Source organism: Hemitrygon akajei, chromosome 10, assembly GCF_048418815.1.
Source record: "Hemitrygon akajei chromosome 10, sHemAka1.3, whole genome shotgun sequence".
NCBI classification, from domain to species: domain Eukaryota; kingdom Metazoa; phylum Chordata; class Chondrichthyes; order Myliobatiformes; family Dasyatidae; genus Hemitrygon; species Hemitrygon akajei.
Genome location: NC_133133.1, coordinates 115,561,849 through 115,579,771, shown reverse-complemented (window position 1 = coordinate 115,579,771; position 17,923 = coordinate 115,561,849). Strand labels below are relative to the sequence as shown.

General features: G+C 44.4%; 1 protein-coding gene across 2 annotated transcripts in view; it reads left to right on the top strand.

Annotated features, from left to right (window-relative positions):
- syt1a (synaptotagmin Ia) overlaps window positions 1–17,923 on the top strand; it is a 776,810-nt gene that overhangs the window by 276,078 nt on the left and 482,809 nt on the right. For both annotated transcript variants that reach the window (XM_073058793.1, XM_073058795.1), the window contains exon 2: window positions 12,377–12,416. The gene's annotated coding sequence lies outside the window, so the exon portion shown is untranslated. The remainder of the gene's footprint in view (window positions 1–12,376; window positions 12,417–17,923) is intronic.

Sequence of the window (17,923 nt, the reverse complement as noted above, 5' to 3'; positions counted from 1 at the left end):
ACCCTCAGGTTCAGCCGTCGGTGTTAGTCTAGAGAAGACGGTCTCTGGCCCTGCCAAACATGTGGAATCTGAGGTGCAAAACTTTTTGTTTGGGTGGATGCTGTGTGATCAGTTCCCTGTTACAAATCAATACCGTGAAATAACATACAGTACACCATATGCAATTAAACGATTGAGCTTTATAATTCTTAATTTGACTAAAGGATTAGTAAAGAAAAACACAAAGAGGAGGGCCCATTTTAATGAAACAGTCTGTTGTACACGTTGGAGCTCACAGTTTCCTTTCCGCTGGTCCTCCATCGATTTCCCTGGGGTTCATCGACTCCCAAGTCCACTCCGTCCTGCTGTGTACAACCTCTCCTTTCTGGCATCTTCTCCCTTCATTCCCCGCTGAACAAAAGACCCAGCTCACACCACTGTCAGGCACACAACATGAAAACACACTCCCTTCATTGGACAGCTCACATTCTAAAGCACCTGTTATCTCTCACCATCACCCAAACACTGCTGCTACAGAGAAACCATTACGTTAGCAGTGAAACCTTTCCCAGGGTCTTACAAAAGTAAAAATGAGCCCTTCAGTTTGCAGTGAAGTGATGGATGCAGGTTTGATTTCAGCATTTAAGAGCTGTCTGGATAAGTACATGGATGGGAGAGGTTTGGAGGCCAATGGTCCAGGTGCAGGTTTATGGGACTAGGCAGAATGACAATACGGCACAGACTAGATGGGCTGAAGGGTCTGTTTCTGTGCTGTAGTTCTGTATGTCGTGAAATTTGTCATTTTGCCGCAGCAGTACAGCACAATGCATATAAATATAATAAAAATTACAATAAAATTACAAAATATAATAAATTCCAATATGAAATGCATTTGAAAATAAATAAGTAGTGTAAAGAAATCGTGAGGTTGTGTTCATGAACCGTTCAGAAATCTGATGGTGGAGGGAAAGAAACTGTTCCTGAAATGTTAACTATGTGTCTCTAGGCTTCTGCACCTCCTCTTCGACGGCAGTAATGAGAAGAAGGCATGGCCTGGGTGGTGGGGGTCCTGAATGATGGATACCACCTTTCTGAGGCATTGTGTTTTGAAGATGTCATGGATTCTGGCAAAGGTTTTCAGACTGAGGCCTTGAGAGCAAGTGGAGACCAGCCTTGAAAGGAGACAAGCAGGTCGAAGCTGCGGCGAGTTGGACAGCAAAGCACGGCCCGTTGCACTGTTTTTAACACAGATAGCTTAACCTGAACCTTCCTTGTTCCTGAGCCCGCTGACAGCTAAACAATGGGTCACCGGGACTACAGCAGTGTTACTCGACGTTGATTGCCTGAAGTTTTAAAAATAAGTCAGAGCTTTGAGCTGCATCATGAACCATGTGGTGCCTCTCAGTAAATCAGTCTGAAGCCCTTTCCCACCTAGATAATACCCCATTAGTTTCTGCCTTTTGTAAATCAACCCCATTGTCATGACAACGCTTAAGGAGCAAACTGAGTTTACAAGTATATCTAAAAATAACACAACAAAGAGATGCTTCGTTGTGCATTTGTCACTTTGGACAGGTTGCTGCTTCATGTTAAGCCTGTGGATGAAAGAGGATGTAGAACTGATTTGTTATTTCCTTGTACGCAGCCTAATCCTCGGGGATTTGAACACCATCCCCCTCCCTCCCTAAATCCACCAGCTGTTTGGATTGGTACCCAGGAAGCAGTGATGACTACAAAGCCCACACCTTCCCAGAAATCCACCTATCCCTGCTTTGAATTGGGCCCCATCAATGTCAAATTAGCACGACTGACAAGCAAGCAAAAGGGCTCCGTTTTACTTTAATTCCAATTTTAATTTAACAAAACCGGAATGTTTTAGGTACAGCTTCTCCACTGCCATCACATTTTTGAACAGCCCAGAGCCCACGAATACTAATCTGTATTCCTTTTTCACACATTTTATTTATTTATGTAACTTATAGCATTTCTTATAGTGTCTTGCAGTATATTGATGCCACAAAACAAATTTCATGACATATTGTCAGTGATAATAAACCTGATTTTGTTTCAGAGCAGACGGGACTGTTCAGTATTTATACTGTTTGTTCCCTATTGATTCAGAATTAGAATTAGAATCAGGTTAATTATCACTGACATAGCTTGAAATTTCTTGCTTTGCACCAGCAGTACATTGCAATACATAAACCATTACTATCTTATAATAAGTAATATATAAAAAATTAAATAAGTTCAAAGTTCAAAGTAAAGTTATTATCAAAGTACATCCATGTTACCATATACAAACCTGAGATTCATTTTCTTTCGGGCATTCACAGGTGTCCCCCGCTTTACGGATGTTCACTTTACGCCATTCCGCTTTTAGAAAAGACCTACATTAGTAACCTGTTTTTGCATTACCAAGAGAGTTTTCACTGTTATGAAAATTTTTCCCATATAAATTAATGGTTCTTCGTTTTACGCCATTTCAGCTTAAGAAAGGTTTCATAGGAACGCTCTACCTTTGTAAAGTGGGGGGAGGGGACACTTGTACAGAGAAATACAATAGGATCAATAAGAAGCTACATGCAAAGACAGGCAAGCAAATAATGTGCAAAAAGCAACAAACTGTGCAAATACAAAAAGAAATACAAATAAACAAGTAAATAAATAAACACCAGAAATTCTGCAGATGCTGGAAATCCAGAGCAACACACACAAAATGCTGGAGGGACTCAGATCAGGCAGCATCCATGGAAATGAACAAACAGTGGATGTTTCGGGCTGTGACTTTTTTCAGGACTCTGAATAAACGGTGAGCAATTTTGAGAACATGCATTGGAGAGTACTGGGGTACATGGGTTGTGGCATCAGTGTTGAGGCGGGTGAAGTGCGATAGATGAGCAAAGTAGTAAGGTAGTATTCATGGGCTGTTAAAAGTCTGATGCCAGAGAGAGAAAGCTCTTCCTAGAATGTAGAGTGTGGTTCTTTTGGCTCCTATGCCTCCTCTCTGATGGTAGGCATGTCTTGGATGGTGAGAGCCTTTAATGGTGGATACCGCTTTCTTTACCATTACCTATTGAAAATGTCCTCGATGGTGAACTAGTGCCCATGATTGAGCTGGCTGAGTTTACAATGCCCTGTAGCTTTATCTGCTCCTGTGCCATGGTCCCTCATACCAGAGGGCAATGCAACCAGTCAGAATGCTCTCCACAGCACATCTGTAGAAATTTGCTAGACTCCAGTGACTTGTTTCATGGGTTTGCAGGAGAGAAAGGTCCATCTCTTTTTGGTTGCCACATTTAGGAAGGAGCTACCTGTGCCATTCCCTGTCTCATATACATCCATGGAATCTTTGAGTCCCTCACTCGTCCATTAAATCCCTTTTGGCTCTTTTGCCATTATTCTTCATCTTTAGGATCTGATCTGGTTTCACCTTCCTGTCTTATCACCCTAACTCTTAACTTCCCAATATAACAGAGATCCATCGGCCTTCAATATACCCTTACCGCTTCCACCTATAACCCCCCAACTTCTCACTTCCCCCACCCCACCATCCACCTTCCCCTTCACCTATCATCTGTCAGCTCATACCCCTCTCCTCCCCACCTTCCTTTCCTGGCCTCTTTCCCCTTCCTATCCAGTCCGGATGAAGGGTCTCGGTCCAAAATGTCACCGGTTTATTCCTCTGCACAGATGCTGCCTGACCTGCTGGGTTCCTTCAGCATTTTGTGTTTGTTGCTCTGGATTTCCAGCAGCTGCAGAATTTCTTGTATCGTGAAATTTGTAGTTTTGTGGCACCATTACAGTGCAATACACAAAAAAATCCATAAATTACAGCAAGAAATATATATAATAAAAAAATAAATAGCAGTGCAAAAGAGAGCAACAGTAGTGAGGTAGTGTTCATTGGTTTATTGCCCGTTCAGAAATCCGATGGCAGAGGGGTTGAAGCTGTTCCTAAAAGTTGAGTGTGTGTCTTCAGGCTCCTGGATCTCTGCCCTGATGGTAATAATGAGAAGAGGGCATATCCTGGATAATGGGGGTCCTTAATGATGGATGCTGCCTTTCTGAGGCATCGCCTTTTGAAGACGTCTTTGCTGTGGGGAGGCTGGTACCCATGAAGGAGCAGGCTAACTTTGCAACTGTCTGCAGCTTTTTCCGATCCAGTGCAGTGGCCCCTCCGTACAAGTTGGCGATGTAACCAGCTGGATTGTCCTCCATGGTCAGACTGCATTTGGCACAGTGGTGTAGTGGTTAACATAATGCCACTCGAGTGCCAGTGACCCCGTTTCAATTCCGCCGCTGCCTGCAAACAGTTTGTGTGTTCTCCCCATGACTGCATGGGTTTCCACCGGGTGCTCCAGATTCGGCCCACATTCCAAAGATGTCCAGGTTGGTAAATTGTGGCCATCCTATTTTGGCACCAGAAGCCTGGCCCAGCACAAATCTGATTCGATTTGATTTCATGCAAACGAGACGTTTCACTGAATGTTTCAATATTTCATTGTACATGGGACTAATAAAGCTACTCTTTAAAATATTGTGAGCAATTTTCCTCAAATTTATTATCAAGGCATGTATTTTGTACCCTGAGGTTCACTCTATCGTTGGCATTTACAAGGAAAAAAATAGAATTTATGAAAAACTGTATATAAACAGAGAAAGACTGACAACAATCCAATGTGAAAAAGAGGATGAACTGTGCAAATAAAAAATAATACTGAGAACATGTTGTAAAGAGTCCTTGAAAGTGAGACTGTAGGCCAGAGAATTAGTTCAGAGCTGTGATGTGTGAAGCTATTCACGCCTGTTCAATAGCCTGATGGCTGGAGGGTATAATTTCTGTCCAACAGTTGTAGCAAGAAGAGGGTATAGCCTGGATGGCAGAGGTGTGTGATGATGGTGCTGCTTTTTCATGGCAGTCCTCCATGTAAATTCATTCAATGAGGGCCCATATCTAAGGAAGGATGTGCAGGCCCTGGAGAGAGTCTAGAGGAGGTTAGCAAGAATGATCCCAGGAGTGGAAGTCTTAACCCATAAGGAGTGTTTGATATCTCAGGGCCTGTACTTGATGGAGTTCAGAAGGATGAGGGGGGTCTCACTGAAACCTACTGAGTGCTGAAAGGCCTGAGAAGAGTGAACGTAGAGAGGATGTAGGAGAGTGTTAGATCTGAGGGCACAACCTCAGAATAAAGGGATGTCCCATTAGGTTTGAGAGGAGGAAGAATTTCTTCAGACAGAAGATAGTGAATCTGAGGAATTAATTTCCACAGACAGCAGCAGAGGCCAAGTCATTGGGTGTGTTTAAGGCAGAGATTGATAGCTTGTTGAACTGTAAATGGGAGCAGGCAGAAGAATGGGGTTCAAAAACCCAGCCAAGATTGAAAGGCAGTGCAGACTCGATGGGCTGAATGGCCTTATTCTGCTTCTATATCTTACGGTCATGTCTGTTTCAGTACGGTCGCATCTCCTTCTGATGGTATACGCTCAACCTGTACAAGTGGCTTAATACTCAATGTCTTCCTCTCATGTCAGAGTTGTGTGCCTGATCTGAGAAAAAGTTACCTCAAAGCATCTTAGAAAAACGCTCAGAGTGTTCAATGTAGGAGTTAGGCCACAGAACATTACAGCACAGCACAGGTTCTTCAGCCCACAATGTTGTGCTGACCTTTTAACTATTCTAAGATCAACCTAACCCTTCTCCCCGACATAGCCCGCCACATTTCTATCATCCATGTGCCTATCTAAGAGTCTTTTAAATGTCTCTGCCTCTACCACCACCTCTTGCAGTACGTTCCACTCACCTGCCACTCTCTGTGTAAAAAAACTTATCTCTGACTTCCCCCCATAGTTTCCTCTGATCTCCTTAAAATGATATCCCCTCGTTTCAGCCACTTCCACCTTGTCTCGGTCTATACTCTAAGGCCGTAAGACATAGGAACACGGTTAGGCCATCTGAGTCTAATCAAATCAGACCCAAATTGAGTCTCCATGCAGCTGTATCTTGACTGCTTTATTATCCCTCTCAACTCCATTTTCTGCTGCCTTCTCCCCATAACTTTTGATGCCCTTACTAATCAAGAACCTTTCATCCTTTGCTTGACTTGGCCTCCACACCCACCTGTGGTAATGACTTCCACAGATTTACCATCCTTCGACTAAAGAAATTCTCCTCATCTCTGTTCTAAAGGGATGTCCTTCTATCCTGAAGCTATGCCCTCTGGTTCTAGATTCCCCCACTATTGCAAGCATGCTATATACTCGATCTACATTTCTTATCATCTTATACACCGGTAACAAGGCACCTTTCAACCTCTTTCACTTAAAAAGAAAACAACTTCACTCAACCTGTCCTCATAAGACATGCCGTCTAATTCAGGCAGCATCCTGGTAAATCTCCTCCGCAGCCTCTTTACAGCTTCCACACCCTTCCTATAACGAGGCAACCAGAACTAAACACAATATTCCAAGTGTGGTGAAAGCACTCTCCACTTTGTCAGCTCTTGCAAGTGTAGATGGGAGCAGAGCAGTGGAGAAAGACTGATGGAATGGGTCTGATGAAAGACTAGCACAGGTTGATAGGTTTAATGTCCTCTCATGTCCTCTCAATGCTCTTTTTAACTTTTTACAGCACATTAGCACCCCATCCTGTCTTTGCCAGCTCCCATCAGCCCCACTCCCCTGATGTAAAGAAAGCATTCCATACTCGAGTTGTTTTAAAATACAGAGCCTGTGCTCTCTGACTAGAAACATGAGCAACATGGCATTTATAATGAGGAGAAAATAATCTGAGTAACCTCCATTGGAGCTGTTTTTCACCCAGGCACCTGGTGTATGCTTCAGCCAGAATTTTGGGATCTTCCCTGTGAATCTGCAGGTGAGTCAGGGAACTTTCAAGGCTTGCCCAGGTCAACTTCCTGAGAAATAGAAGCTCAGTCTCTAAGGCACCAACTTGCCCAGCCTGGCACCCTTCCCATCATTCTCCACACAGGCACAGTCTCCATCGCAGAATTAGCTTTCCATATGGTTGTACACAGTTGGAACTGCATCTATCAGCTTCTCACTGTGACATCCTCTGGCAACTGTGTCTCTTCCTATCTGCACTGCTTACTAATAGCATGACAACTCTGCACTGAGCTTTTCATTTCTCCTCTTTAAAGCAGGAGAAAAATTAATGATCCGTTTGGTCCATTGGAATTTAATTGCAATAGCCTCTTATATTAATTATTTACTGAAAGAATGTGGACATTGGTGGCACTACGAATAGTGATTTGTCCATCACTAATAGTCCTTAAAGTGGCAAGTAAAGTCATAACCACAAGAGATTTTGCAGATGCTGGAAATCCAGAGCAGTCCACACGAAACTCAGCGGGTCAGGCAGTATCCATGGAGATGAGTCATTTCAGACTGAGGCCCTTCATCAGGACAATTAAATGATGACAATTAAAGTCACTGTCTTTGTTGGGTCTGAAGTTAGGAGATACAGGAGTTTTAGGTCCCAGACCAGCAGGTTCAGGAACATTTATTACCCTACAACCATCAGGCTCCTGAGCCGGCCAGGACTGAATGGCAGAGCAGACTCAATGGGCCAAATGAGCCTTGAACCAGCATGGGTAACTTCACTCACACACCTCTGAATCTAGTGACTCACTTTCAACATACACTTAGTGGCCACTTTTTGGGTACATCTGTACACCGGCTCATTAATGCAAATATCTAATCAGCCAATCACATGGCAGCAACTCAATGCAGGCATAGTCAAGAGGTTCAATTGTTGTTGAGATCAAACATTAGAAAGAAATGTGATGAAATGATTTTGACTGTGGAATGATTGCTGGTGCCAGATGGGGTGGTTTGAGTATCTCAGAGACAGCTGTTCTCCTGGGATTTTCATGCACAAGAGTCTCTAGAGATTGCAGAGAATGATGTGAGAAACAAAAAACACCCAGTGAGTGGCTGTTTTGCAGGTGAAAACACTTTGTTAATGAGAGAGGTCACAAGAGAATGGCCAGACTGGTTCAAGCCGACAGGAGGGCGACAGTAACTCAGATAAGGGTAGTGTGATGCTATTACAGCTTGGAGCGTTCCAGAGTTCAGAGTTCAATCTTGGCACCGTTCTGTAAGGAGTCTCTTCGTCCTCCCTGCGGAATGCGTGGGTTTTCCCTGGGTGCTCTAGTTTCCACTCACAGTCCAAAGATGTACCAGGTTGGTTCATTGTCCCGTGATTAGGTTAGGGTTAATCGGGTTTGTTAGCGGTGTGGTCTGAAGGGCCAGCTGGGGCTGCCCTGCGCTGTATCACTAAATAGAAATAAAATAACCACGCTTTACAACAGTGATGTGCAAAAGAGCATCTCTGAATGCACAACACATCACACCTTGATGGTTCCAGGAGCAGAAGAGTACACTGGGATCATTGAGTGAACATAATAAAGTGGCCACTGAGTGTACAGGGGAGATTAGTTCTGATGGCAGAACCCCCACCCTGCCCCCAGTGAACTAATTGGGTTCTAATCATTATTGAAAGGTGGTGATTGATAAATTGGTTTATTATTGTCACACACACCTCAGTACAGCAGATTTTTTTATTTTCCTTCCCATCCATACATAAAGGGTTACATTTATGGAGGAAGTGCAGTGCAGGCAGACAATGAGGCAAAAGGGACATTGCAAGGTAGATTGTGAAGTCAAGAGTCCATCTTATTGTACGTCCGTTTATGCTTCTGGCTGCCACAGGAAAGCAGCCAGCATAATCAAAGACCCCAGCTACCCTAGACACTCCCTCTTCCCCCCTCCCATCAGGCAGAATACACAAAAGCATGAAGGTACCTACTAGCAGGCCCAAGGACAGCTTCTGTCCTGCTGTTACCAGACTCTTGAACAGCACTCTGGTACGAGTAAATGGACTCTTAACCTTACAATCTACCTTGTCATGTTCTTGCACCTCATTGTTTACCTGTACTGCCCTTTCTCTGTAGCTGTCACACTGTATTCTGCATTGCTGCTGTTATCGTTCAACCTCAATGACAAGATACAATGAAAAGCTTTGTCTTGTATCCTGGTCATACTACACACCTCCACTTCCCAACTCTTTCTTATTCTGGCTTCTTCCCCCTTTCCTACCAGTCCTGATGATGGGTCTCGGCTGGAAGCCTCCACTGTTTATTCCTCTCCATCGGCACTGTCTGACTTTCTGAGTTCCTCCACCATTTTGTGTGTGTTGCTCAAGATTTCCAGTGTCAGCAGAACCTCTTGTGTTTGTGCCAAGTTACACTAATCCCTTCTGTCTGCACATGATTCCTATCCCTCATTCCCTGCATGCGCATGGTCTGAAATACCATGATCATATCTGGCTGTAACACCCTCCCCGGCAGTATAATTCAGACACCCACCACCCTCTGTGTAAAGCAAAATTGGCTGGCCCATCTCCTTTCACTTTTTCCTCTCACCTTGAAGCTATTTCTATGCTGGAGAAAGGATTCTGTCGATGCCACTCATTATTTTGTAATTTTTTTTACCTGGTCTCCCCTCAGATTGAAGTTAATTGGTAGAAGGATTCAAGAAGGGTATTTCACCAATATGCAGTAGGGGTCTGGAAGTTGCTCCCTGTAAGGTTGATTGAGGCAGAGCTCCCCCTATTTTTATGCAACACTCTGAGGAATTTTTCCACTGCTTATTTATTTTGTAATTTAAAATAACTTTATGGCTTTGCACTGTACTGCTGTGAAACTACAAATTTCATGTCATATACCACAATGATAATAAACCTGATCCTGATTCTGATCTAATTCGGATTCAATTGGAGATTCATAATCGGCTGGATTATGGATTTGCTTCCGGGAAATGGAATTAACCTAAATATCCATTTAGAGATCACAAAGTCAGTAAATCGCCTTGGTGCGCGTGATCTCTGTGATCATTATAAATCACAAAGTCTGCCAAATCACCTTGGTGTGTATGATCTCTGTGATCATTTATAGATCACAAAGTCAGTAAATCACCTTAATCAACATGTACAAGCAAGCTGGATCAACTCAGCAGGTCAGGCAGCATCCATTGAAACGAGCTGTCCACGGATGCTGTCCGACCTGCTGAGTTCCTCCAGCTTGTTTGTACGTGTTGGTTTGACCACAGCATCTGCAGTGTACTTTGTGTTCAGTAATTTGTCTTGGTGTGCGTGATCTCTGTGATCACTTATGGATCACAAAGTCTGGTTGGTGTGTGTGATCTCTCTGATGCAACACTGATAAATATTGAGTTCACTTTTCACTAAAAGGGTCTTGCTTGTTTATCCTGTAATATTACATCCACACGGTTATCATGGATTGTCTTATCTGTTGTTGTTATTATAATTATTAACAAGTGACTCTGCTAATTTTAAAATTTATTAATTTACGGGATATGGGCATTGCCAGCTAAGCCAGCATTTATTGCCCATCCCTAGTTGCCCTTGAGAAGGTGGTGATGAGCTGTCTTCTTGAACCGCTGCATTTGCTGAGGTGTAGGGACACTCACAGTGCTGTTAGGGAGGGAATTCCATGCTGGAAATCCAGAGCGACACACACAAAGTGCTAGAGGAACTCAGCAGGTCAGGCAGAATCTATTGAAATGAATAGACAGCCGATGTTTTGGGCCAAGACCCTTCATCAGTTCTGGAAAGGAAAGGGAAGACACCAGAATAATAAGATGGGGGAGAGGATGGAGGACTAACTAGAGGTGATGGGTGAAGCCAGGTGGCTGGGAAAGGTAAAGGGCTGGAGAAGAAGAAGAGGAAAGTGGACCATAGGAGAAAAGGAAGGAAGAGCACTAGGGGAAGGTGATAGACAGGTGAGGAGAAGAGGTAAGAGGCCAGAATGGGGAATGGAAGAAGCAGGAAGTGGAAGAGGAAAAAAATTACCAGAAGTAAAATCAATGTTCAGGCCATCATGGAATATGAGGTGTTTCTCCTTCATCGTGAGAGTGGCCTTATCATGGCAAAAGAGGAGGACATGGACAGACATGTCAGAATAGGAATGTAGATAGGAATTAAAGTGATTGGCCACAGGGGAAATTCCACCTTTGGCGGACAGAGCAGAGGTGCTCGACAGGGCAGTCCCCCAATTTATGTTAGGATTCACCAATGTAGAGGAGGCCATATTGGGAGCTCTGGATATAAGAGACAACCCCAACAGATTTCCAGGTGAAGTGTTGCCTTACCTGAAAGACTGTTTGGGGCCCTGAGTGGAGGTGAATCGGCAGGTGTAGCATTTCTGTTTCTTGCAGGGATATGTGGAGGGAGATAATTGGGAGGGACAAATGGACTGGAGAATCACGGGGGAGTGATCCCTGCAGAAAGCGGAGAATGGGGGGACGTTTGTGGTAGGATTTTGTTGAAGATGGCAGACAATTTGGAGAATGCTGTGTTGGATGTAGAGCCTTATGGGATGGTAGATGAGGACAAGAGGCACTCTATCCCTGTTAAGGTGGCTGGAAGATGGGGTGAACGCGGATGTCTAGGAAATGGAAGAAATGCGGGTGAGAGCAACACCAATGGTGGAGGAAGGGAAACCCCATTCTTTGAAGAAGGAGAACATCTCTGTTGTACTGGAAAAGAAAGCTTCATTCTGGGATCCCCTTCCCTCTTCTTCTATTCCCCACTTTGGCCACTTACCTCTTCACCTCACCAGCCCACCACCTCCCCCTGGGTCCACTCCTCCTTCCCTTTCTCCTATGGTTCACTCTCCTCTCCTATCAGATTTCTCCTTCTTCAGCCGTTTACCTTTCCCAGCCCCCTGGCTTCACCTATCACCTTCTAGCTAGTCCTCTCTCCCCACCACCACCTTTTATATTCTTGCTTCCCCACCTCCTTCCTCTCCAGTCCTGATGAAGGGTCTCAGCCCAAGATGTTGACTGTTCATTCCTCTCCGTGGATGCCTCCTGACCTGCCGAGTTCTCCCGTATTTTGTGTGTGTGACTGACTGGAGGGAGGTTGGCTTGCAGGATAGACTGGACTGCATTCACAACACTTTGCAGTTCTCATACCAAGCCGTGACACATCTAGGATGTTTTTTGTGGTGCTTCTACACTATAAAAGCTGGCATAAGTTATCTTGTGCATGCCAAATGTCCTTAGCCTCCTGAGGAGAGTTGCTGGTGAGGTTCCTTGGCCATCATGATCTGTTGTGTTCTTCCAGCAGTTTGCATTTTGGCTCCAAATACTTTATACTTGCCAATATTTGTGGTGTCTTGTGTCTCTGAATGAACTTCATGTTTGAGTCCTAACAGCCTATCAGTAGGAAAGTGCCAAAGGTTCATTATCTTCCAGGTGAAGAAACTTCTCCTCTTCCTAATTCTTCACCACTCGCACAAACCCTTGTCCTATGCACAAATATTTGAAATCTGTTTTTCCTTGTTTTTGATAGGCCAGAGTCAGCAGAAGATAGAAGTGCTGAAGACATCACCGTAAGTTGACAATTGGTTTTTAATTACGTTTGCAAGCTTTCCAAAATAATTTAGCTTAGATTGAGGGAGAATATCTGACTAGAATATAACAGCAAGGAGTAAAGCCAAGGCTTTATAAGGCATTGGTCAGACTGTACTTGGAGTATTGTGAGCAGTTTCGGGCACCTTATCTAAGAAAAGATTTGCTGACATTGGAAAGGGTCCAGAGAAGGTTCACAATAATGATTCTGGGAATGATAGGGTTAACATTTGAGGAGCTTTTGCTGGCTCTGGGCCTGTACTCACTGGAGTTTAGAAGAATGAAGAGGATCTCATTGAAACATATTGAATATTGAAAGGACAATATAGACAGGATGTGGACAGGATGTTTCCTATAGTGGGGGAGTCTAGGACCAGAGGGCACAGCCTTTGAATAGAAGGACATCCATTTAGAACAGAGACAAGGAGGAATTTATTTAGCCAGGATGTGGTGAGCCTGTGGAATTCATCGCCACATGTGGCAGTGGAGGCCATGTCCTTGGGTATAGTTAAAGTGGAGGTTGATAGGTTCTTGATTGGTTACGGGGAGAAGGCAGGAGAATGGTGTTGACAGGGATAATAATTCAGCCATGATGGAATGGCAGAGCAGACTCAATGGGCCGAATGGTCTTCTGGTCTAATTTTGAGACAGTCACGTCTTCTGACTTTCTTGGATGGGAATGGTCCTCAGCATTATCAAGGACACCTCCTGTCTCAGTGATCTCCTATTGTCAGTCAGAAGGTACCGCCATACAAAAACAAGGACTGTTGGACTGGGTAACAGTTTCTTCTCCCAGGCTGTGAGACTTCTGAACACCCTGCTACCAATATTTATGACAGTGCTAGTAGCAGTAATACTGTTGTACATTTTAGTATGTGTTGTATATGCACTTCATGTCAACTTGTACATCTGCAGAATGTTGTTTATTATCTGTTAATATTATTTCATGTGCTGATATCAGGCTTCGTGGTAGTACAGTGGTTAGTGCAACACTATTAAGCTCGGGGCATTCCAGAGTTTGGAGTTCAATTCTGGTGCTGTCTGTAAGGAGTTTGGTGTTAAATAGATGGGTTGCTGGGTGGTGTGGCTTGTTGGGCCGGAAGGCCCTGTTCTGCACTTATCTCTAAATAAAATAAAGTATATGAAATGTGTACTGTGTTTTTCATATTGGTCCGTGAGGATGGTTGCCCTGTTCAGCTGTGTACATGTATATGGCTGAATGACTATAAACCTGAACTTGACCGTCTTCACCCATCTCTGTCTCCATCAACCATGTAGACAATCCCATTCCCAATGAACAGCTTCCCTCGAATCTGCAGCCACTTTTCTTGCAGACGATTTACACCAGTGTGGATTATTGCCTCATTTGTAGCTTGTATCTCCAATGTCCAGAAGATACTTCAATGTGCAAATTACTCTCACACAAAGTGTTGGAGGTGATAGTGTGTGTGCGTTGTGAACAGGAACGGAATAGAGGGTCACACTTACGCATTCAGCTGGAAATGATGGGAGGAGGTTTGAGTGTGAGCTGATATAGGGCTGAATGGCCTGTTTCTGTGCAATTCCATGAATGAATCCTTGATAGATGATCCAGATTTTCCAACAGGAGATGTACAAGTAGGCAACATGTGTTGGAGAAGTTGTAATCACTTATTCACACTATGTGTCTGGCTCTCACTCCCCGCCACAGACGTCGTCCCTCTTTGCCAGAGATTGAACATGGGACTACCACTTCACTCTACGTTTACCAAAGCAATGATATTGCTGCTCACTTCGTAGACAGAATGTGACACAGCAGCAAAAGTGGCCGTTCAGCCCATCCTGCTTGGGCACCCCAATTAGTCCGCCAACCCCACACATTTCCTTTACAGTCCGCAAGTAATTCTCTTTAAATGTAACACATGGAAATCAAAACAGTACAGCACAGGGCAGGCTGTTCAGCCCGCAACGTTAGGCTGATCTAATTAACCAACAGCTTCTAATTAATCTAATCAATCTTCCCCGCATATGGATCATATCCCTCCCTTCTCTGCATATTCCAAAAGTCTCCTTCATGCTCCTCTCGTATCTGACTCCATCGCCATCTCTGGCAGTGCATTCCAAACACTCGCAACTCTCTGTGTAAAAAGTTTGCCTCGCACTTTGCCACATGCCCTCTAGTACTCGACATTTCAGTCCTGGCTGTCTCCTCTGTATATGCCACTACTCTACCTATACTCTGTCCATTCCAAATGCTTATCCCATCCCTTTCCGACAGTTCCATGAGTGTCTACTTCCACTGTTTGCCACACAAGTTGATAAGGCCTATGGGTGTCAGAGTTCAAGAGCTGTGAGGTAATGTTGCAGCTCTATAAAGCTCTAGTTAGACCACACTTGGAATATTGTGTTCAGTTGTGGTCGCTTCATTATAGGAAGGAAGCGGAAGTTTTAGAGAGGGTGCAGAGGAGATTGACCAGGATGCTGTCTGGATTGGAGAGGGTGCAGAGGAGATTTACCAGCATGCTGCCTGGATTAGAGAGGGTGCAGAGGAGATTCACCAGGATGCTGTCTGGATTGGAGAGGGTGCAGAGGAGATTGACCAGGATGCTGTCTGGATTGGAGAGGGTGCAGAGGAGATTGACCAGGATGCTGTCTGGATTAGAGAGGGTGCAGAGGAGATTGACCAGGATGCTGCCTGGATCAGAGAGGGTGCAGAGGAGATTTACCAGGATGCTGCTTGGATTAGAGAGGGTGCAGAGGAGATTTACCAGGATGCTGCCTGGATTAGAGAGGGTGCAGAGGAGATTTACCATGATGCTGCCTGGATTAGAGAGGGTGCAGAGGAGATTTACCAGGATGCTGCGTGGATTAGAGAGCATGTTTTATGAGGACAGGCTGAGCAAGCGAGGGCTTTTCTCTCTGAAGTAAAGCTGGATGAGAGGTGTACAAGATGATAAGACGTATAGTTTGGGTGGATAGACAGAGACCTTTTCCCAGGACCGATGGCTAACACAAGGGGGCATAATTTTAAGGTGATTGGGAGAGAGAATAGAGGAGATGTTGGAGGTAGGATTTTCATGCAGAGTGGTGTGTGTGTGGAACACCCTGCCAGGGGTGGCGGTAGAGGCAGATACATTTGGGGCATTTAAGAGTCTCTTGGATAGTCACATAGATGATAGAAAAATGGAGGTCTACGTGGGAGAGAAGATTAAATTGACCTTAGAGTAGGTTAAAAGATCAGCGCAACATCAAGGACTGAAGGGCCTGTACTGTGCCAAAGTGCTTGACGTTTTAAGGGTCACTGATGATTACAGTATTTTACAGCTCAAACCCAACCCCACCTGCTTTTCTCTTCAGCCCTTTACCTCTTCCACCTATCACCTCCCAGCTTACTACTTCATCCCCTCCCCCTCCCACAAACCTTCCACCTATCACCTCCCAGCTTACTACTTCATCCCCTCCCCCACCTCCCAGCTTATTACTTCACTCCCTCCCCCACACTTTCTTACTCTGGTTTCTGCGCCTCCCTTCCCAGTCCTGATGAAGGGTCTCGGCCCGGAATGTCATCTGTTCATTCCCCTCCATAGATGCTGCCTGACCAGCTGAGCTCCCCCAGCATTTTGTGTGTGCTGTGGCCTTTTATTTAGTTGTTAGGTCTAGCACACATTGTCTGAACTGATGTTAGCAGCATGATTACAGAGAGATGACAGACAAAGCTGCAACCTTGTATAAAAGTGATTACTGCAACTATCTTCAGCCGCTGGGTAGTGTGTGTGGGGATTTATCTCTTATTAATAATTCATGGCATAAAAGATTAGGGACAAGGATTCTAAATCTTCTTTGCCTGGATGTGAAAACGTTTGGGATTTGGGAAATGCTGGCTGCAGGGCTGATATCACGTGTCGTCCACTCTCCCTCACTGAGCACCCCAATGTACAGGATACGGGGTACTCTGACCGTAGGGCTGGTATCACATGTCGTGTACACTCCCCACTCTACTCTGGCAGGCTTGTTCTTCCCTGCTGACTCTACTGATAACTCTCATTGTAGAACCAATGTTCCTGAGATCTGGGTGAATTCTTTAGCCAGAGGGTGGTGAATCTGTGGAATTCGTTGCCATGGGCAGCTATGGAGACTAGTTATTGGGTATATTTAAAGCAGAGGTTGATAGGTTCTCGGCTAGTAAGGGTGTCAAAGACTATGGGGAGATGCAGGAGAATGGGGTTGAAATGAAATATAAACCACCCATGATCAATTGGCCAGGCAAACTCCAACGAATGGCCTCATTATGCACATGTCTTACAGTCTTAAAACTCAGTTAACGGGAAGATAATAAATACAGGTGTTGCTAATGAATAATCACATTTAGCCCCAGTTTCTAGCGATGGGCTGAATGGCCTCATTCTGCTCTTATATCTTATGGAATAACGGGATTCTATGTTCTAATCACTGCCTGTAGTATTACATGTGACTCTGAGGTAGTTCACTCAATTTTAAGCTATAAGGTTAAGTCCTGTGCAGAGGGGAGGTCAGTAGGTCAGTCAGCGAAGGGCGGTTAGTGTTTTGGGTTGCATCAGGTAGACACCTGAAACGTCAGCTCCCCCGAAGCTGAGTTCCTCCAGCATTTTTGTGTTGCTCCAAATTCCAGTGCCTACACCCTCCTGTGTCTCTTGACATGAGATATGAGAATATCCATGACCGAAGAAAGAAATAAAAATAATAACTTTATACAGCACTTTTCATACAGATGCTGTACAATGGGATAAAGGTGCAAACATGAAGTTCAAATAATAATAATAAAAATAAACACGAAAATAAAAGACAAAACGTTAAAAGCAAGTTTGAAGAAATGGGCTTTGAGCTGGTGTTTAAAAGCAACAACTGAGTCTGCATCCCTTATAGTTTTAGGGATTTGAATTACACACTTTAGTAGCATAGTTAGAAACATAGAAAATCTACAGCCCATTGCAGGCCCTTCGGCCCACAATGTTGTGCCGACCATGTAACCTACTCTAGAAACTGCCTAGAATTTCCCTACTGCACAACCCCCTATTTTTCTACACTCCATGTGCCTATCTAAGAGTCTCTTAAAAGACCTTATTGTACCCGCCTCTACCACCTTCACTGACAGTGCATTCCACGCACCCACCACTCTCTGTGTGAAAAACTTACCCCTGACATCCCCCTTGTACCTACTTCCAAGCACCTTAAAACTGTGCCCTCTTGTGCTAGCCATTTCAGCCCTAGGAAAAAGCCTCTGACTATCCACATGATCAATGCCTCTCATTATCTTATACACCTCTATCAGGTCACCTCTCATCCTCCGTCGCTCCAAGGAGAAAAGGCCAAGTTCACTCAACCTATTCTCATAAGGCATGCTCCCCAATCCAGGCAACATCCTTGTAAATCTCCTCTGCACCCTTTCTATGGTTTCCACGTCCTTCCTGTAGTGAGGCGACCAGAACTGAGCCCAGTACTCAGAATCGGAATCAGGTTTATTATCATCTTA